At 41.2% G+C, this 18,263-nt stretch overlaps 1 protein-coding gene and 1 long non-coding RNA gene across 3 annotated transcripts in view; one reads left to right on the plus strand and one right to left on the minus strand.

The window, feature by feature from the left end:
• Window positions 1-18,263, plus strand: part of LOC118371767 (glucosidase 2 subunit beta-like) — a 317,257-nt gene that overhangs the window by 181,881 nt on the left and 117,113 nt on the right. The window lies entirely within an intron of this gene.
• LOC127906671 (uncharacterized) lies at window positions 9,316-11,759 on the minus strand. The gene is made up of 3 exons (XR_008062327.1): window positions 11,151-11,759; window positions 10,227-10,520; window positions 9,316-10,142 (listed from the first exon to the last, which is right to left on the minus strand). It is a non-coding gene; the product is annotated as an uncharacterized LOC127906671 (long non-coding RNA).

The raw sequence follows: 18,263 nt of genomic DNA on the forward strand, positions 1-18,263 counted from the left end.
CGCTGCTTGCTGGTCTAGGCTGCTGCTTGCTGGTCTAGGCTTCTGCTTGCTGGTCTAGGCTGCTGCTTGCTGGTCTAGGCTGCTGCTTGCTGGTCTAGGCTGCTGCTTGCTGGTCTAGGCTGCTGCCGCTGCTTGCTGGTCTCGCAGTTATTTTTCTCGCTGCCTCAACAGTTATTCTGTGTATTCCAGCTCAAATAAATAGGACTGTATGTTCCTATGGAAACGTAAAAATAAATGCTGTCGTCCACCTGTTCTTGGAAAGAGGAATTCAAAGAAACAACCATTGTAATTATTTAGCCGTCTCGGGTAGACACGGCGATGGTAAAATAGCTTACATGAACCTGTTAACTAGTACCTCCCCCGTTTTTGGGAAAAGCCTGCCTTCAAGGGTTTGAACAAGATAGTACGGCTGCCATCAGGCTTTAGTCTTTACAAAACCAGGAAATATGAGTCAACCTAGATATCCTGCAATGTGCTTGGCAGATAGGAACATTGTTGAGGCAAGTCCCAATGACTCCATTGAACAGGGACAACAATATCGACTCGCTGCTGGCGTGATCGGGCGAAACACAAAGACCACAACAATTGTTACAAAACATGACAAACATATATATTTTTTTAGATCAGACAGCAGGCTCAATCAACCAATGACGTCATTGGTTGAACTCTCCCGATGCGAAACAATACAGCTATAGTGCATAATTGTGTCTGGAACACCTCTCGTCACTCTCATGTAGGGAGACTGAAACACCTCTCATAATTACATTGGGAGACTGAAACACCTCTCATCATTATATAGGGAGACTGAAACACCTCTCATCATTATATAGGGAGACTGAAACACCTCTCATCATTATGTAGGGAGACTGAAACACCTCTCATCATTATGTAGGGAGACTGAAACACCCCTTGTCACTCTCATGTAGGGAGACTGAAACACCTCTCGTCACTCTCATGTAGGGAGACTGAAACACCTCTCGTCACTCTCATGTAGGGAGACTGGAACACCTCTCGTCACTCTCATGTAGGGAGACTGAAACACCTCTCATAATTACATAGGGAGACTGAAAGACCTCTCATAATTATGTAGGGAGACTGAAACACCTCTCATCATTATGTAGGGAGACTGAAACACCTCTCATCATTATGTAGGGAGACTGAAACACCTCTCATCATTATGTAGGGAGACTGAAACACCCCTTGTCACTCTCATGTAGGGAGACTGAAACACCTCTCATCATTATGTAGGGAGACTGAAACACCCCTTGTCACTCTCATGTAGGGAAACTGAAACACCTCTCATCACTCATAATTACATAGGGAGACTGAAACACCTCTCATCATTATGTAGGGAGACTGAAACACCTCTCATCATTATGTAGGGAGACTGAAACACCCCTCATCACTCATAATTATGTAGGGAGACTGAAACACCTCTCATCACTCATAATTACATAGGGAGACTGAAACACCTCTCATAACTCATAATTATGTAGGGAGACTGAAACACCTCTCATCACTCATAATTATGTAGGGGGACTGAAACACCTCTCATCACTCATAATTATGTAGGGAGACTGAAACACCTCTCATCACTCATCATTATGTAGGGAGACTGAAACACCTCTCATCATTATGTAGGGAGACTGAAACACCCCTCATCACTCATAATTATGTAGGGAGACTGAAACACCTCTCATCACTCATAATTACATAGGGAGACTGAAACACCTCTCATAACTCATAATTATGTAGGGAGACTGAAACACCTCTCATCACTCATCATTATGTAGGGAGACTGAAACACCTCTCATCACTCATCATTATGTAGGGAGACTGAAACACCTCTCATCACTCATCATTATGTAGGGAGACTGAAACACCTCTCATCACTCATAATTACATAGGGAGACTGAAACACCTCTCATCACTCATAATTACATAGGGAGACTGAAACACCTCTCATCACTCATAATTACATAGGGAGACTGAAACACCTCTCATCACTCATAATTATGTAGGGGGACTGAAACACCTCTCATAATTATGTAGGGAGACTAGAACACCTCTCATAACTCATAATTATGTAGGGAGAGTGAAACACCTCTCATCACTCATAATTATGTAGGGAGACTGAAACACCTCTCATCACTCATCATTATGTAGGGAGACTGAAACACCTCTCATCACTCATCATTATGTAGGGAGACTGAAACACCTCTCATATTTATGTAGGGAGACTGAAACACCTCTCATCACTCATAATTATGTAGGGAGAATGAAACACCTCTCATTATTATGTAGAGAAACTGAAACACCTCTCATCATTATGTAGGGAGACTGAAACACCTCTCATCATTATGTAGGGAGACTGAAACACCTCTCATCATTATGTAGGGAGACTGAAACACCTCTCATCATTATGTAGGGAGACTGAAACACCTCTCATAATTATGTAGGGAGACTGAAACACCTCCCATCATTATGTAGGGAGACTGAAACACCTCTCATCATTATGTAGGGAGACTGAAACACCTCTCATAATTATGTAGGGAGACTGAAACACCTCTCATCATTATGTAGGGAGACTGAAACACCTCTCATCATTATGTAGGGAGACTGAAACACCTCTCATCATTATGTAGGGAGACTGAAACGCCTCTCATCATTATGTAGGGAGACTGAAACACCTCTCATCATTATGTAGGGAGACTGAAACACCTCTCATCACTCATAATTACATAGGGAGATTGAAACACCTCTCATCACTCATAATTACATAGGGAGACTGAAACACCTCTCATAATTACATAGGGAGCCTGGAAAAATACATCAAATACTGTCTAGCGTTGAAGTTTCCTTTTAAGGACATTCATATACACATCTTGGTGTTAATGTCATTTTTAGTCATTCGAAGACAGATTGTGGAAAACTATTCTTGGCACCAGAGTTTCTAGAGACTTTGTTGGATATGCGTGTTGCTGTCATTTCTATTCAAAGTGAAGTCTGTTTTTATTTGAATCACCAGAGGTATCCATAATGTATGGTAGTGGATTCATTTAGTTATAGGGCGGGTAAATTGAGATTTTATTATATAGCTGATAGTAGTTGAAAAGATAAGAGCTGAAAGTACATAGGCTTACTTAGGATTGTTTATTTCAAATCAAACTTTATTAGTCAAACGCGCCGAACACAACAAGTGTGGACTTTACCGTGAAACTCTTACTTACAAGCCCTTAACCAACAGTGCAGTTCAAGAAGAAGAAAATATTTACCAAGTAGGTTAAAATAAGAAGTCACACAATAAGAATAAGAATAACGAGGCTACATACAGGGGGCACCGGTACCGAGTCGATGTGCAGGGGTACAGGAGAATTAGGGTAATCTGTACATGTAGGTGGGGGTGAAGTGACTATGCATAGGCAACAAATAAACAGCGAGTACCAGCAGTGTACAAGAGGGGGTCAATGTAAATTGTCCGGTGGCGATTTTAATGAATTGTTCAGGAGTCTATTGGCTAGAAGATGAGAGTAGAATGCTGTTGAGGAGCCTTTTGGTCCTTGGACTTGGCGCTCCGGTATCGGTTGCTCTGCGGTAGCAAAGAAAACAGTCTATACCTTGAGTGACTGGAGTCTCTGACAATTTTATGGGCTTTCCTCTGACACTGCCTATTGTAGAGGTCCTGGATGGCAGGAAGCTTGGCCCCAGTGATGTATTGGGCCGTTTGCACTACCCTCTGTAGCGCCTTACCGTCAGATGCCGAGCAGTTACCATACCAGGCGGTGATTCAACCTGTCAGGATGCTCTCGATGGTGCAGTTGTAGAACCTTTTGAGGATCTAGGGACTCATGCCAAATCTTTTCAGTCTCCTGAGGGGGGAAAAGGTTTTGTCGTGTCCTCTTTACGACTGTCTTGGTATGTTTGGACCATGATAGTTCATTGTTGATTTGGACACCAAGGAACTTGAAACTCTCGACCCGCTCCACTCCAGCCCCGTCGATGTTAATGGGGGCCTGTTCGGCCCGCCTTTTCCGGTAGTCCACGATCAGTTCCTTTGTCTTGTTTCATTCTAACTCCTGTTTCATTCTAACTCACTGTTTCATTCTAACTCACTGTTTCATTCTAACGCACTGTTTCATTCTAACGGTGTTTCAGTCCACGTTTCATCTAACTCACTGTTCATTCTAACTTGTCTTGTTTTCAATTCTAACTCACTGTTTCATTCTAACTCACTGTTTCATTCTAACTCACTGTTTCATTCTAACTCACTGTTTCATTCTAACTCACTGTTTCATTCTAACTCACTGTTTCATTCTAACTCACTGTTTCATTCTAACTGTTTCATTCTGTTTCATTCTAACTCACTGTTTCATTCTAACTAACTCACTGTTTCACTGTTTCATTCTAACTCACTGTTTCATTCTAACTCACTGTTTCATTCTAACGCATTCTGTTTCATTCTAACTCACTGTTTCATTCTAACTCACTGTTTCATTCAACTCACTGTTTCATTCTAACTCACTGTTTCATTCTAACTCACTGTTTCATTCTAACTAATTCTAACACTGTTTCATTCTAACTCACTGTTTCATTCTAACGTGTTTCATTCTAACTCACTGTTTCATTCTAACTCACTGTTTCATTCTAACTCACTGTTTCATTCTAACTCACTGTTTCATTCTAAACTCACTGTTTCATTCTAACTCACTGTTTCATTCTAACGCACTGTTTCATTCTAACTCACTGTTTCATTCTAACTCACTGTTTCATTCTAACTCACTTTTCATTCTAACTCACTGTTTCATTCTAACGTGTTTCATTCTAACTCACTGTTTCATTCTAACTGTTTCATTCTAACTCACTGTTTCATTCTAACTCACTGTTTCATTCTAACTCACTGTTTCATTCTAACTCACTGTTTCATTCTAACTCACTGTTTCATTCTAACTCACTGTTTCATTCTAACGCACTGTTTCATTCTAACTCACTGTTTCATTCTAACTCACTGTTTCATTCTAACTCACTGTTTCATTCTAACTCACTGTTTCATTCTGTTTCATTCAACTTGTTTCATAACTCACTGTTTCATTCTAACTCACTGTTTCATTCTAACTCACTGTTTCATTCTAACTGTTTCACTGTTTCATTCTAACTCACTGTTTCATTCTAACTCACTGTTTCATTCTAACTCACTGTTTCATTCTAACTCACTGTTTCATTCTAACTCACTGTTTCATTCTAACGCACTGTTTCATTCTAACTCACTGTTTCATTCTAACTCACTGTTTCATTCTAACTCACTGTTTCATTCTAACTCACTGTTTCATTCTAACTCACTGTTTCATTCTAACGCACTGTTTCATTCTAACTCACTGTTTCATTCTAACGCACTGTTTCATTCTAACTCACTGTTTCATTCTAACTCACTGTTTCATTCTAACTCACTGTTTCATTCTAACTCACTGTTTCATTCTAACTCACTGTTTCATTCTAACGCACTGTTTCATTCTAACTCACTGTTTCATTCTAACTCACTGTTTCATTCTAACTCACTGTTTCATTCTAACTCACTGTTTCATGTTTCATAACTCACTGTTTCATTCTAACTCACTGTTTCATTCTAACTCACTGTTTCATTCTAACTCACTGTTTCATTCTAACTCACTGTTTCATTCTAACTCACTGTTTCATTCTAACTCACTGTTTCATTCTAACACTGTTTCATTCTAACTCACTGTTTCATTCTAACTCACTGTTTCATTCTAACTCACTGTTTCATTCTAACTCACTGTTTCATTCTAACTGTTTCATTCTAACTCACTGTTTCATTCAACTCACTGTTTCATTCTAACTCACTGTTTCATTCTAACTCACTGTTTCATTCTAACTCACTGTTTCATTCTAACTTTCATTCTATGTTTCATTCTAACTCACTGTTTTCATGTTTCATTCTAACTCACTGTTTCATTCTAACTCACTGTTTCATTCTAACTCACTGTTTCATTCTAACTCACTGTTTCATTCTAACTCACTGTTTCATTCTAACTCACTGTTTCATTCTAACTCACTGTTTCATTCTAACTCACTGTTTCATTCTAACTGTTTCATTCTAACTCACTGTTTCATTCTAACTCACTGTTTCATTCTAACTCACTGTTTCATTCTAACTCACTGTTTCATTCTAACTCACTGTTTCATTCTAACTCACTGTTTCATTCTAACTCACTGTTTCATTCTAACTCACTGTTTCATTCTAACTCACTGTTTCATTCTAACTCACTGTTTTCATTCTAACTCACTGTTTCATTCTAACTCACTGTTTCATTCTAACACACTGTTTCATTCTAACTCACTGTTTCATTCTAACTCACTGTTTCATTCTAACTCACTGTTTCATTCATTCTAACTCACTGTTTCATTCTAACTCACTGTTTCATTCTAACTCACTGTTTCATTCTAACTCACTGTTTCACTGTTTCATTCTAACTCACTGTTTCATTCTAACTCACTGTTTCATTCTAACTCACTGTTTCATTCTAACTCACTGTTTCATTCTAACTCACTGTTTCATTCTAACTCACTGTTTCATTCTAACTCACTGTTTCATTCTAACGCACTGTTTCATTCTAACTCACTGTTTCATTCTAACTCACTGTTTCATTCTAACTCACTGTTTCATTCTAACTCACTGTTTCACTCACTGTTTCATTCTAACTCACTGTTTCACTAACGCACTGTTTCATTCTAACTCACTGTTTCATTCTAACTCACTGTTTCATTCTAACTCACTGTTTCATTCTAACTCACTGTTTCATTCTAACTCACTGTTTCATTCTAACTCACTGTTTCATTCTAACTCACTGTTTCATTCTAACTCACTGTTTCATTCTAACTCACTGTTTCATTCTAACGCACTGTTTCATTCTAACTCACTGTTTCATTCTAACTCACTGTTTCATTCTAACTCACTGTTTCATTCTAACTCACTGTTTCATTCTAACTCACTGTTTCATTCTAACTCACTGTTTCATTCTAACTCACTGTTTCATTCTAACTCACTGTTTCATTCTAACTCACTGTTTCATTCTAACGCACTGTTTCATTCTAACTCACTGTTTCATTCTAACTCACTGTTTCATTCTAACTCACTGTTTCATTCTAACTCACTGTTTCATTCTAACTCACTGTTTCATTCTAACTCACTGTTTCATTCTAACTCACTGTTTCATTCTAACTCACTGTTTCATTCTAACTCACTGTTTCATTCTAACGCACTGTTTCATTCTAACGCACTGTTTCATTCTAACTCACTGTTTCATTCTAACACACTGTTTCATTCTAACTCACTGTTTCATTCTAACTCACTGTTTCATTCTAACTCACTGTTTCATTCTAACTCACTGTTTCATTCTAACTCACTGTTTCATTCTAACGCACTGTTTCATTCTAACTCACTGTTTCATTCTAACTCACTGTTTCATTCTAACTCACTGTTTCATTCTAACTCACTGTTTCATTCTAACTCACTGTTTCATTCTAACTCACTGTTTCATTCTATTGTTTCATTCTAACTCACTGTTTCATTCTAACTCACTGTTTCATTCTAACTCACTGTTTCATTCTAACTCACTGTTTCATTCTAACTCACTGTTTCATTCTAACTCACTGTTTCATTCTAACTCACTGTTTCATTCTAACTCACTGTTTCATTCTAACTCACTGTTTCATTCTAACTCACTGTTTCATTCTAACTCACTGTTTCATTCTAACTCACTGTTTCATTCTAACTTGTTTCATTCTAACTCACTGTTTCATTCTAACTCACTGTTTCATTCTAACTCACTGTTTCATTCTAACTCACTTTTCATTCTAACTCACTGTTTCATTCTAACTCACTGTTTCATTCTAACTCACTGTTTCATTCTAACGCACTGTTTCATTCTAACTCACTGTTTCATTCTAACTCACTGTTTCATTCTAACTCACTGTTTCATTCTAACTCACTGTTTCATTCTAACTCACTGTTTCATTCTAACTCACTGTTTCATTCTAACTCACTGTTTCATTCTAACTCACTGTTTCATTCTCATTTTCATTCTAACTCACTGTTTCATTCTAACTCACTGTTTCATTCTAACTCACTGTTTCATTCAACTGTTTCATTCTAACTCACTGTTTCATTCTAACTCACTGTTTCATTCTAACTTTCATTCTAACTCACTGTTTCATTCTAACGCACTGTTTCATTCTAACTCACTGTTTCATTCTAACTCACTGTTTCATTCTAACTCACTGTTTCATTCATTGTTTCATTCTAACTCACTGTTTCATTCTAACTCACTGTTTCATTCTAACTGTGTTTCATTCTAACTCACTGTTTTCATTCTTCTAACTCACTGTTTCATTCTAACTCACTGTTTCATTCTTCTAACTCACTGTTTCATTCTAACGCACTGTTTCATTCTAACTCACTGTTTCATTCTAACTCACTGTTTCATTCTAACTCACTGTTTCATTCTAACTCACTGTTTCATTCTAACGCACTGTTTCATTCTAACTCACTGTTTCATTCTAACGCACTGTTTCATTCTAACTCACTGTTTCATTCTAACTCACTGTTTCATTCTAACTCACTGTTTCATTCTAACTCACTGTTTCATTCTAACTCACTGTTTCATTCTAACTCACTGTTTCATTCTAACTCACTGTTTCATTCTAACTCACTGTTTCATTCTAACTCACTGTTTCATTCTAACGCACTGTTTCATTCTAACGCACTGTTTCATTCTAACGCACTGTTTCATTCTAACTCACTGTTTCATTCTAACTCACTGTTTCATTCTAACACACTGTTTCATTCTAACTCACTGTTTCATTCTAACTCACTGTTTCATTCTAACTGTTTCATTCTGTTTCATTCTAACGCACTGTTTCATTCTAACTCACTGTTTCATTCTAACTGCACTGTTTCATTCTAACTGTTTCACTGTTTCATTCTAACTCACTGTTTCATTCTAACTCACTGTTTCATTCTAACTCACTGTTTCATTCTAACTCACTGTTTCACTGTTTCATTCTAACTCACTGTTTCATTCTAACTCACTGTTTCATTCTAACTCACTGTTTCATTCTAACTCACTGTTTCATTCTAACTCACTGTTTCATTCTAACTCACTGTTTCATTCTAACGTTTCACTGTTTCATTCTAACTCATTCTGTTTCATTCTAACTCACTGTTTCATTCTAACTCACTGTTTCATTCTGTTTCATTCTAACTCACTGTTTCATTTTCATTTACGCACTGTTTCATTCTAACTCACTGTTTCATTCTAACTCACTGTTTCATTCTAACGCACTGTTTCATTCTAACTCACTGTTTCATTCTAACTCACTGTTTCATTCTAACTCACTGTTTCATTCTAACTCACAACGATCTAAATTGTTTTCAATATTCCTGCCAGTCCCTTGATGTTTAGTCCCTTATCGAGATTATCTCTCCTCTGCTGTCCACTTCTATGTTATGACAAGTAAAATAACTAGCAACAAAACATATTGACAAAGAGACTCAGTAGTAGGAGTAGTACTTTAAATGATCTGCCAGAAGCAATTTACCTCATTGCCTTTAGTGATGGCGCTCAACTATAAATTGGCTTGAATTTATGCTTGTTTTGTTTCCCTTTTTTTTGCATCTAAATTGAGGCTTGTTTATTTTTAGGGAGAGATGGGCTCTCTCACAGTATAGCTTTTTCCTGGGTAAAAGGCCCTACTGCAACCCTCCAAATCTTGTTTCAGAGAAGCAATGCATATGAAGATAAAAATAACTAAAAAGCGTATGCATCACTCATGGCTTCTGCGTTAAGAATTTCAAGGCTGAAATATGATAAGCTGTCAGCAAAGCGAGCTCCCATCAGACTGGAATGGAATCCCCATACACCATTTTATTTAAACTTGCATTCGGAGTCCGTCATGTGGAAAATGAAGGTAAACTGAAAAATTGCCTACTTTGAGTATGTCTCCTTCTCTTGAAGGGGTGACAGGCAGTTGGGTCTAACCCTAACCTTCTCTTGAAGGGGTTACAGGCAGTTGGGTCTAACCCTAACCTTCTCTTGAAGGGGTTACAGGCAGTTGGGTCTAACCCTAACCTTCCCTTGAAGGGGTTACAGGCAGTTGGGTCTAACCCTAACCTTCTCTTGAAGGGGTGACAGTCAGTTGGGTCTAACCCTAACCTTCTCTTGAAGGGGTTACAGGCAGTTGGGTCTAACCCTAACCTTCTCTTGAAGGGGTGACAGGCAGTTGGGTCTAACCCTAACCTTCTCTTGAAGGGGTTACAGGCAGTTGGGTCTAACCCTAACCTTCTCTTGAAGGGGTTACAGGCAGTTGGGTCTAACCCTAACCTTCTCTTGAAGGGGTTACAGGCAGTTGGGTCTAACCCTAACCTTCTCTTGAAGGGGTTACAGGCAGTTGGGTCTAACCCTAACCTTCTCTTGAAGGGGTTACAGGCAGTTGGGTCTAACCCTAACCTTCTCTTGAAGGGGTGACAGGCAGTTGGGTCTAACCCTAACCTTCTCTTGAAGGGGTTACAGGCAGTTGGGTCTAACCCTAACCTTCTCTTGAAGGGGTTACAGGCAGTTGGGTCTAACTCTAACCTTCTCTTGAAGGGGTTACAGGCAGTTGGGTCTAACCCTAACCTTCTCTTGAAGGGGTTACAGGCAGTTGGGTCTAACCCTAACCTTATCTTGAAGGGGTTACAGGCAGTTGGGTCTAACCCTAACCTTCTCTTGAAGGGGTTACAGGCAGTTGGGTCTAACCCTAACCTTCTCTTGAAGGGGTTACAGGCAGTTGGGTCTAACCCTAACCTTCTCTTGAAGGGGTCACAGGCAGTTGGGTCTAACCCTAACCTTCTCTTGAAGGGGTTACAGGCAGTTGGGTCTAACCCTAATCTTCTCTTGAAGGGGTTACAGGCAGTTGGGTCTAACCCTAACCTTCTCTTGAAGGGGTTACAGGCAGTTGGGTCTAACCCTAACCTTCTCTTGAAGGAGTCACAGTCAGTTGGGTCTAACCCTAACCTTCTCTTGAAGGGGTTACAGGCAGTTGGGTCTAACCCTAACCTTCTCTTGAAGGGGTTACAGACAGTTGGGTCTAACCCTAACCTTCTCTTGAAGGGGTTACAGGCAGTTGGGTCTAACCCTAACCTTCTCTTGAAGGGGTGACAGGCAGTTGGGTCTAACCCTAACCTTCTCTTGAAGGGGTTACAGGCAGTTGGGTCTAACCCTAACCTTCTCTTGAAGGGGTTACAGGCAGTTGGGTCTAACCCTAACCTTCTCTTGTAGGGGTTACAGGCAGTTGGGTCTAAGCCTAACCTTCTCTGGTAGGAAATACAAGGCATGTGGGTCTAACTCTAACCTTCTCTGGTAGGAAATACAAGGCATGTGGGTATAACCCTAACCTTCTCTGGTAGGAAATACAAGGCATTTGTGTCTAACTCTAACCTTCTCTAGTAGGAAATACAAGGCATTTGTGTCTAACTCTAACCTTCTCTGGTAGGAAATACAAGGCATGTGGGTCTAACTCTAACCTTCTCTGGTAGGAAATACAAGGCATTTGTGTCTAACTCTAACCTTCTCTGGTAGGAAATACAAGGCATGTGGGTCTAATCTAGCCCAAGATGTATTCTTAAGGAGCGTAATGTTACCGTTACTAATATTGAGTTACACCCCCTTTTGCCCTCCGAACAGCCTCAATTCATCGGGGCATGGACTCTACAAGGTGTCGAAAGCATTCGACAGGGATGCTGGCCCATGTTGACTCCAATGCTTCCCACCGTTGTGTCAAGTTGGCTGGATGTCCTTTGGGTGGTGGACCATTCTTGATACACATGGGAAACTGTTGAGCATGAGAAACCCAGCAGCATTGCAGTTCTTGACACACTCAAACCAGTGTGCCTGGCATCTACTACCATACCCCATTCAAAGGAACTTCAAACTTTTGTCGTTCCCATTCACCCTCTGAATGGCACACATCACAATCCATGTCTCAAAGAGAGACAGCCGGGGGATAGTCGACGAAGCCTGGAGACCGACGAGAGTGGGGACGGATCGTCGCGTACGCGGCCTGGAAGTGAACGGTTGTCAACCCTGTGACTATGGACCCGGAGTCGGGGTCCGAGGGGGCGCCGGAACCAACCTCACCTGGTGAACCAGCAGAGGAGGAGCCCATGTTCCCCTCCTCGATTTTGAGGGACCTGCTGACACACCTGCCTTGAGCCCCCTGAGGGGACAGTTCGGGACCACGCAGTGGGAGGATCAGAACTTGAAAGCCATCGGACCAAGTGATAGCGGTGGATGGCCAGCTTCTTCCGGGGGTGAGTGACTGGTGATAGCCCCATTTCCAAATAAAAAATAACCTCATGTATCAGGTGACGCACAAACAAGGATAACATCGACTGGCCTGGGATGAGGCGGGACGTGGAAGACTATTGCCGCAGCTGCCCAGAGGTGCCAAATCACCACCCCAAAAGCACACCCGCTGGTCCCCCTACTGATCATCGGAGTGCCGTTTGAATGCATCGCCATGGGCATAGTGGGTCCTCTGGTAAAAACAGCCCGAGGACGCCGATACATCCTGGTAGAAGTAGATTATGCCACCCAATATCCCAAGGCCATTCCCCTACGGGCGGCAGTCTCCAAGGGCATTCGCCCGGGAGCTGTTCCACCTCTTCAGCTGGGTGGGCATCCCAAATGAGATCCTGACCGACCAAGGTACCGAGTTCATGTCCGGGCTGATGAAGATAAACAGATAAAGCAGATCCGGACCTTTGTCTTTCACCTGCAGACGGATGGGCTCGTCGAACGGTCATCGAGCGGGGTGGGAAGAACTGGGACCATCTACTACCCCACCTAATGTTTTAGATCCAAGAAGTGCCCCAGGCCTCCACTGGGTTTTCCCCTTTTGAACTCCTCTAAGGGAGGAGACCACGTAGCCTACTGGCCCTCGCCACTGGAGGTATGGGAAGCCCAGCCGACCCCCTTACGCAGCGTGGTGGAACACATAGAGACAATGAGGGAGTGGATGACAGCCATATGGCCAGTGGTAAGGGAGCATATGGTGAAGGCCCAGCGCGCCCAAGCCAAGGTCTACAATCGGGGGACCCAACCCCGAGAGTTCCAGGTGGGTGACAAGGTGTTATTTTTAATCCCCCTGGCAACATGGCAAAGGCCGTACAAGGTGACAGAGAAGCTGGTACCCGTAAATTACCATGTACGGCAGTCGGGGAGACGGAAATCCCAACAGATTTACCACATTGACCTATTGAAGAGGCGGCACGTGAGGACAGCCCTGGTTGTGTTGTGGTCAAGACCTGGGACATCGACGGGACCTGTGGTGGTACCGAGCAGTGAAGACCTCCCATTGCCCCTCACGCGGTGGTGGCTCCCTCTGCTGGACGTGACAGATCTCGACGGGTCCTCCGGCCAGGACTAATTGGGGCTGATTGCTCACCAGCCGTACAGGCCCCATAAGTCTGCCTGAAGGGCAGCACAGGGGAGGTTGGAGGTAGTGAGAGGTTGCTACCGGATAGACTTCCTGACGGTCTACATGAACTGAGAGGCTCTGTGTTCTACCCCAGAGAACACAGTATTCCCCGGAGCCCTGAAGACAGTAACCCAGAAGAGGTTTCCTGTAGGAGACCGGTTTCTTTTCTTTTCCTTTATTGTCAGAAATAAAAACCCTTGAAACTGAGGTATCACACTTGTGTCTGGTCTGTGTAAACGTTTGGATCATACCCCCTGGTCTGCCACAGTGTATTATATAAACATTTGCATATATTCATATGTGTATCATCAAACTAGTGGTGGATGAAGTGAAAAGTTATCCATAGGGTAAGTTGTACAAGAATGAAGAGTAAATCTCTTCAAGACTGTGCAGTCATTGGCCTTTTCTGTTCTTACATGTTCATTATCTATTTCAATGTATACGTTTATAAAACATGTGACCATATGCTGGCACTCAAAAGAAAAATAACAGAAAGAAATACATTCAGAATTTAAGTGATAATGAATTAAATATACTGTAAACAAAACAAAAAAAATGGGCCTCCACCCCAACCTCCCATCCAATCGTCCACCTCGCAACTAGGGTTGCTCGTCAGTCATCTCCCGGCAACCAGAGAAAACTCTCCCCACACCATCCCTTCCCCGTGGGCCTGAAAGCAAAGAAAGTGAAAAATAATCAAATAATGTCTTTGTGACTGGTACCAAACTGTTGACTGGTGCTGTACAGATTGTTTAATTGTATATGTTAGGCGTTAACGGAGGTTATTCTTAACAGAATCAAGTATATCTGTTTCTTGACCATTCATTCTCGCTGTCGATAATTTTAATGTTATTACGTTTCATAGTAACTGTATCCACTGGCGATTTGGGAGGGAGTTTGCCATCTAAGGTGATTGCCATCTAAGAGCCAACATCTTCTCTTGCGGCATTGCTGCCTGCCAGCAGTAATCTTCTCTGATTCACTGAGAGATTCGAGGACCTATCATCGTTAAGTAACATAATAGCTGCAAAGCATTAACTATTTAAATTCATGCGCTTCCAAATGAATTTAGTATCTTTGCCCCAGAACCATTTAACTGCAGGGTACTCCGAGATCACATGGAGGAATGTGCCTACCTTATTTTGGTGGACCAACTATTCACAGTCTTTTCCATCTTCACTTTAGGCTCTATGAAGCATCACAATGCAGCAAATAGCATGGTGCTTAGCGCTCTCTCCAAACGTATGTACTTTACTCTCTCTCCAGGGTGTTCTTACCTCGGATCCCTTAAGAACTAGCGTTCTCTACTGTATCGAGACAGGCTTCACATCCCACTGCTCCTACCAATTGTTTCTTTTGTAAAAACCCTTACTGGAAGTAAGTCTGGAAGTCATTGAAAATGGCCATTGTGACAAGTCAGGAAGCGTAGTAGTGTTATGACAGGTGTAACCTAGTAACACGTGTTGACGTAGACATAAACCTAAAAAAAAAAAAACATACAAAAATCCTACTTTATGTGCCACAAATTATGTGCTGACTTAGTATGCCCATGGAAATCACGTTTATGGGCATATCAAATCTGTGAATATATTTTTTTAAATGTTGGCGGTTGGATGTCAGCTTATCATTTGGTGTTTCTGTTGTCCTATGACACTGCTCAGGTCTAACCTATTTTGTTGATCGCACTGCTTGTTGTCATTACCATTTAGCATCATATCTCTTAAATGATTGTGCACACAGGATGCACACTGTTGATGTGCACACAGGATGCACATTATTGGAGCAAAGTTGTCTTCCAAAACTCTATTAAAGGATGAACAAATTAATTAAAATTAATTAATTAATTAAAATGAATTCAAATTAAATTAAAGCGGCAATTGAAACAAAAACAAAAGCATTTACTCCGCCTCTGTTTTGGGAAAAAGCTGAGATATGGGCCTGGAGAAATGTAACCACTCTTGAATTCATAGAATTTAGGAATATATAAGTTATATTCTTCAAAAATCAATGCCTAGAGCTATGGATGCCAGGACCATCCATGATATCAAAAGTAATAGTTATAAAGACCACATGCAGTTAACAATGTGATTTCTTGTGTTTTATATATACAGTATTTCCACACTGTGAGGTTGTAATAATTCTGTGAAAAATGATGAAAATGGCCTCTTATTGTTAGAGACGTTTTGGTGGGACTGAGTTTTGGCCTGCCTGGTGACATCACCAGGTACATTTGTTAATAGACCAATAAGAAAGAGAGTTCCAAACCGCTCTGAAGATAACAGCTCATTTTCAGTTTTCCCCTCCCCACTCAGACCACTCCCAGACAGTCCTAACTAAATTCTTGCTTGAGAAATTGCTATTTGCTTAGAATCTATTTTTGTTTCTTCTTTTGTTTCTTCTTCTTCTTCTTTGACCATTTTAATTGAAAACAAAATCACAGTAAGCTACTTACTTAATTGTTACCCAGAAACTATTTGATATTGAGATAAATGTAAAAAATAGCTGCATTGAACCTTTAAGCATAGTTTGAGGCTATGCAGTGTTTGTTTACATGTACAACGTTTACTAACATTGGAGTAAGACAAGCTTATATTTTGGGTTCTGATTTTATACGGCTTATTAGGAATATATGTTATATTCTTCAAAAATCAATCTATAATTACTTTAAAAGTCCAAAATGCATGTACCAATCCCAGATTGTCCCTGTAATTAAAGATCAGGTAAAAGTGGTTTTTGCCAGGGCTGTCTGGGAGTGGACTGTCTGGACGCACTCACACAGGAAAGTGGAAGGGGGAGTGTAATTCCTGTCTTTACAGCAGGGTGTAGTTTTTTGTACATCTCTTTATTGGTCTATTCTAGTATCCCCTCATTCAGAACTTGCTCAAAACAAGGGCTTTATACATTCCCAGGAGAAAAATGTATTGACCGAAAATAGGTGTTTTAAACAAAAAAACATCTCAATGTCTTTTGCTCGTAGGGACCAGCAACTATTGTGCAATAACACTGATCACATTTTCCATGCTGCTACAGTGTAAGATTCAGTAGCTGTTGTTCAAAAACGATATGAAACACAATAAAATGTTAATTCTGACTGCACTGGGCCTGATGGTAGGCGAGGAATACTATGCCTACGGACATGACTATTCCTATCAGCTACAGCACTGGATGAGCAACTTGTTTATGTTCATGCTAGACCCACTTAATTGCATTTGCGATTTTTTTTTTTAGCTGCTGTTAATACATGCTAGCACTGTAACCAGATACATTGAACTCGCAACTAATTGTGCTGCAGTTTATAAACACAACGTGTCACCATTAGGGTTGTCATGACATTTTGTCTGCCGGTGATCGTCATGGAAATAACTGCCGATCAACACTACTTTGTTGCAGAATCAGCAGTTCATTTCTCAAATGGAGAAGCAATTATCTAAATTCATTTATATAAACAAATGATCCTGGAGGACTGTGGTAACACAGTTGATGGTCCTCCTGGAGGACTGTGGTAACACTGTTGATGATCCTGGAGGACTGTGGTAACACTGTTGATGGTCCTCCTGGAGGACTGTGGTAACACTGTTGATGGTCCTCCTGGAGGACTGTGGTAACACTGTTGATGATCCTGGAGGACTGTAGTAACACTGTTGATGATCCTGGAGGACTGTGGTAACACTGTTGATGATCCTGGAGGACTGTAGTAACACTGTTGATGATCCTGGAGGACTGTGGTAACACTGTTGATGATCCTGGAGGACTGTAGTAACACTGTTGATGATCCTGGAGGACTGTGGTAACACTGTTGATGATCCTGGAGGACTGTAGTAACACTGTTGATGATCCTGGAGGACTGTGGTAACACTGTTGATGATCCTGGAGGACTGTAGTAACACTGTTGATGATCCTGGAGGACTGTGGTAACACTGTTGATGATCCTGGAGGACTGTAGTAACACTGTTGATGATCCTGGAGGACTGTGGTAACACTGTTGATGATCCTGGAGGACTGTAGTAACACTGTTGATGATCCTGGAGGACTGTGGTAACACTGTTGATGATCCTGGAGGACTGTAGTAACACTGTTGATGATCCTGGAGGACTGTGGTAACACTGTTGATGGTCCTCCTGGAGGACTGTGGTAACACTGTTGATGGTCCTCCTGGAGGACTGTGGTAACACTGTTGATGATCCTGGAGGACTGTGGTAACACTGTTGATGATCCTGGAGGACTGTGGAAACACTGTTGATGATCCTCCTGGAGGACTGTGGTAACACTGATGATGATCCTCCTGGAGGACTGTAGTAACACTGATGATGATCCTCCTGGAGGACTGTGGAAACACTGTTGATGATCCTGGAGGACTGTAGTAACACTGTTGATGATCCTGGAGGACTGTAGTAACACTGTTGATGATCCTCCTGGAGGACTGTAGTAACACTGTTGATGATCCTGGAGGACTGTAGTAACACTGTTGATGATCCTGGAGGACTGTAGTAACACTGTTGATGGTCCTGGAGGACTGTGGTAACACAGTTGATGGTCCTCCTGGAGGACTGTAGTAACACTGTTGATGATCCCGGAGGACTGTGGTAACACTGATGATGATCCTGGAGGACTGTGGTAACACTGTTGATGATCCTGGAGGACTGTGGTAACACTGATGATGATCCTGGAGGACTGTGGTAACACTGTTGATGATCCTGGAGGACTGTGGTAACACTGTTGATGATCCTCCTGGA

The sequence above is a fragment of the Oncorhynchus keta genome, chromosome 13, assembly GCF_023373465.1.
Source record: "Oncorhynchus keta strain PuntledgeMale-10-30-2019 chromosome 13, Oket_V2, whole genome shotgun sequence".
Classification (NCBI taxonomy): domain Eukaryota; kingdom Metazoa; phylum Chordata; class Actinopteri; order Salmoniformes; family Salmonidae; genus Oncorhynchus; species Oncorhynchus keta.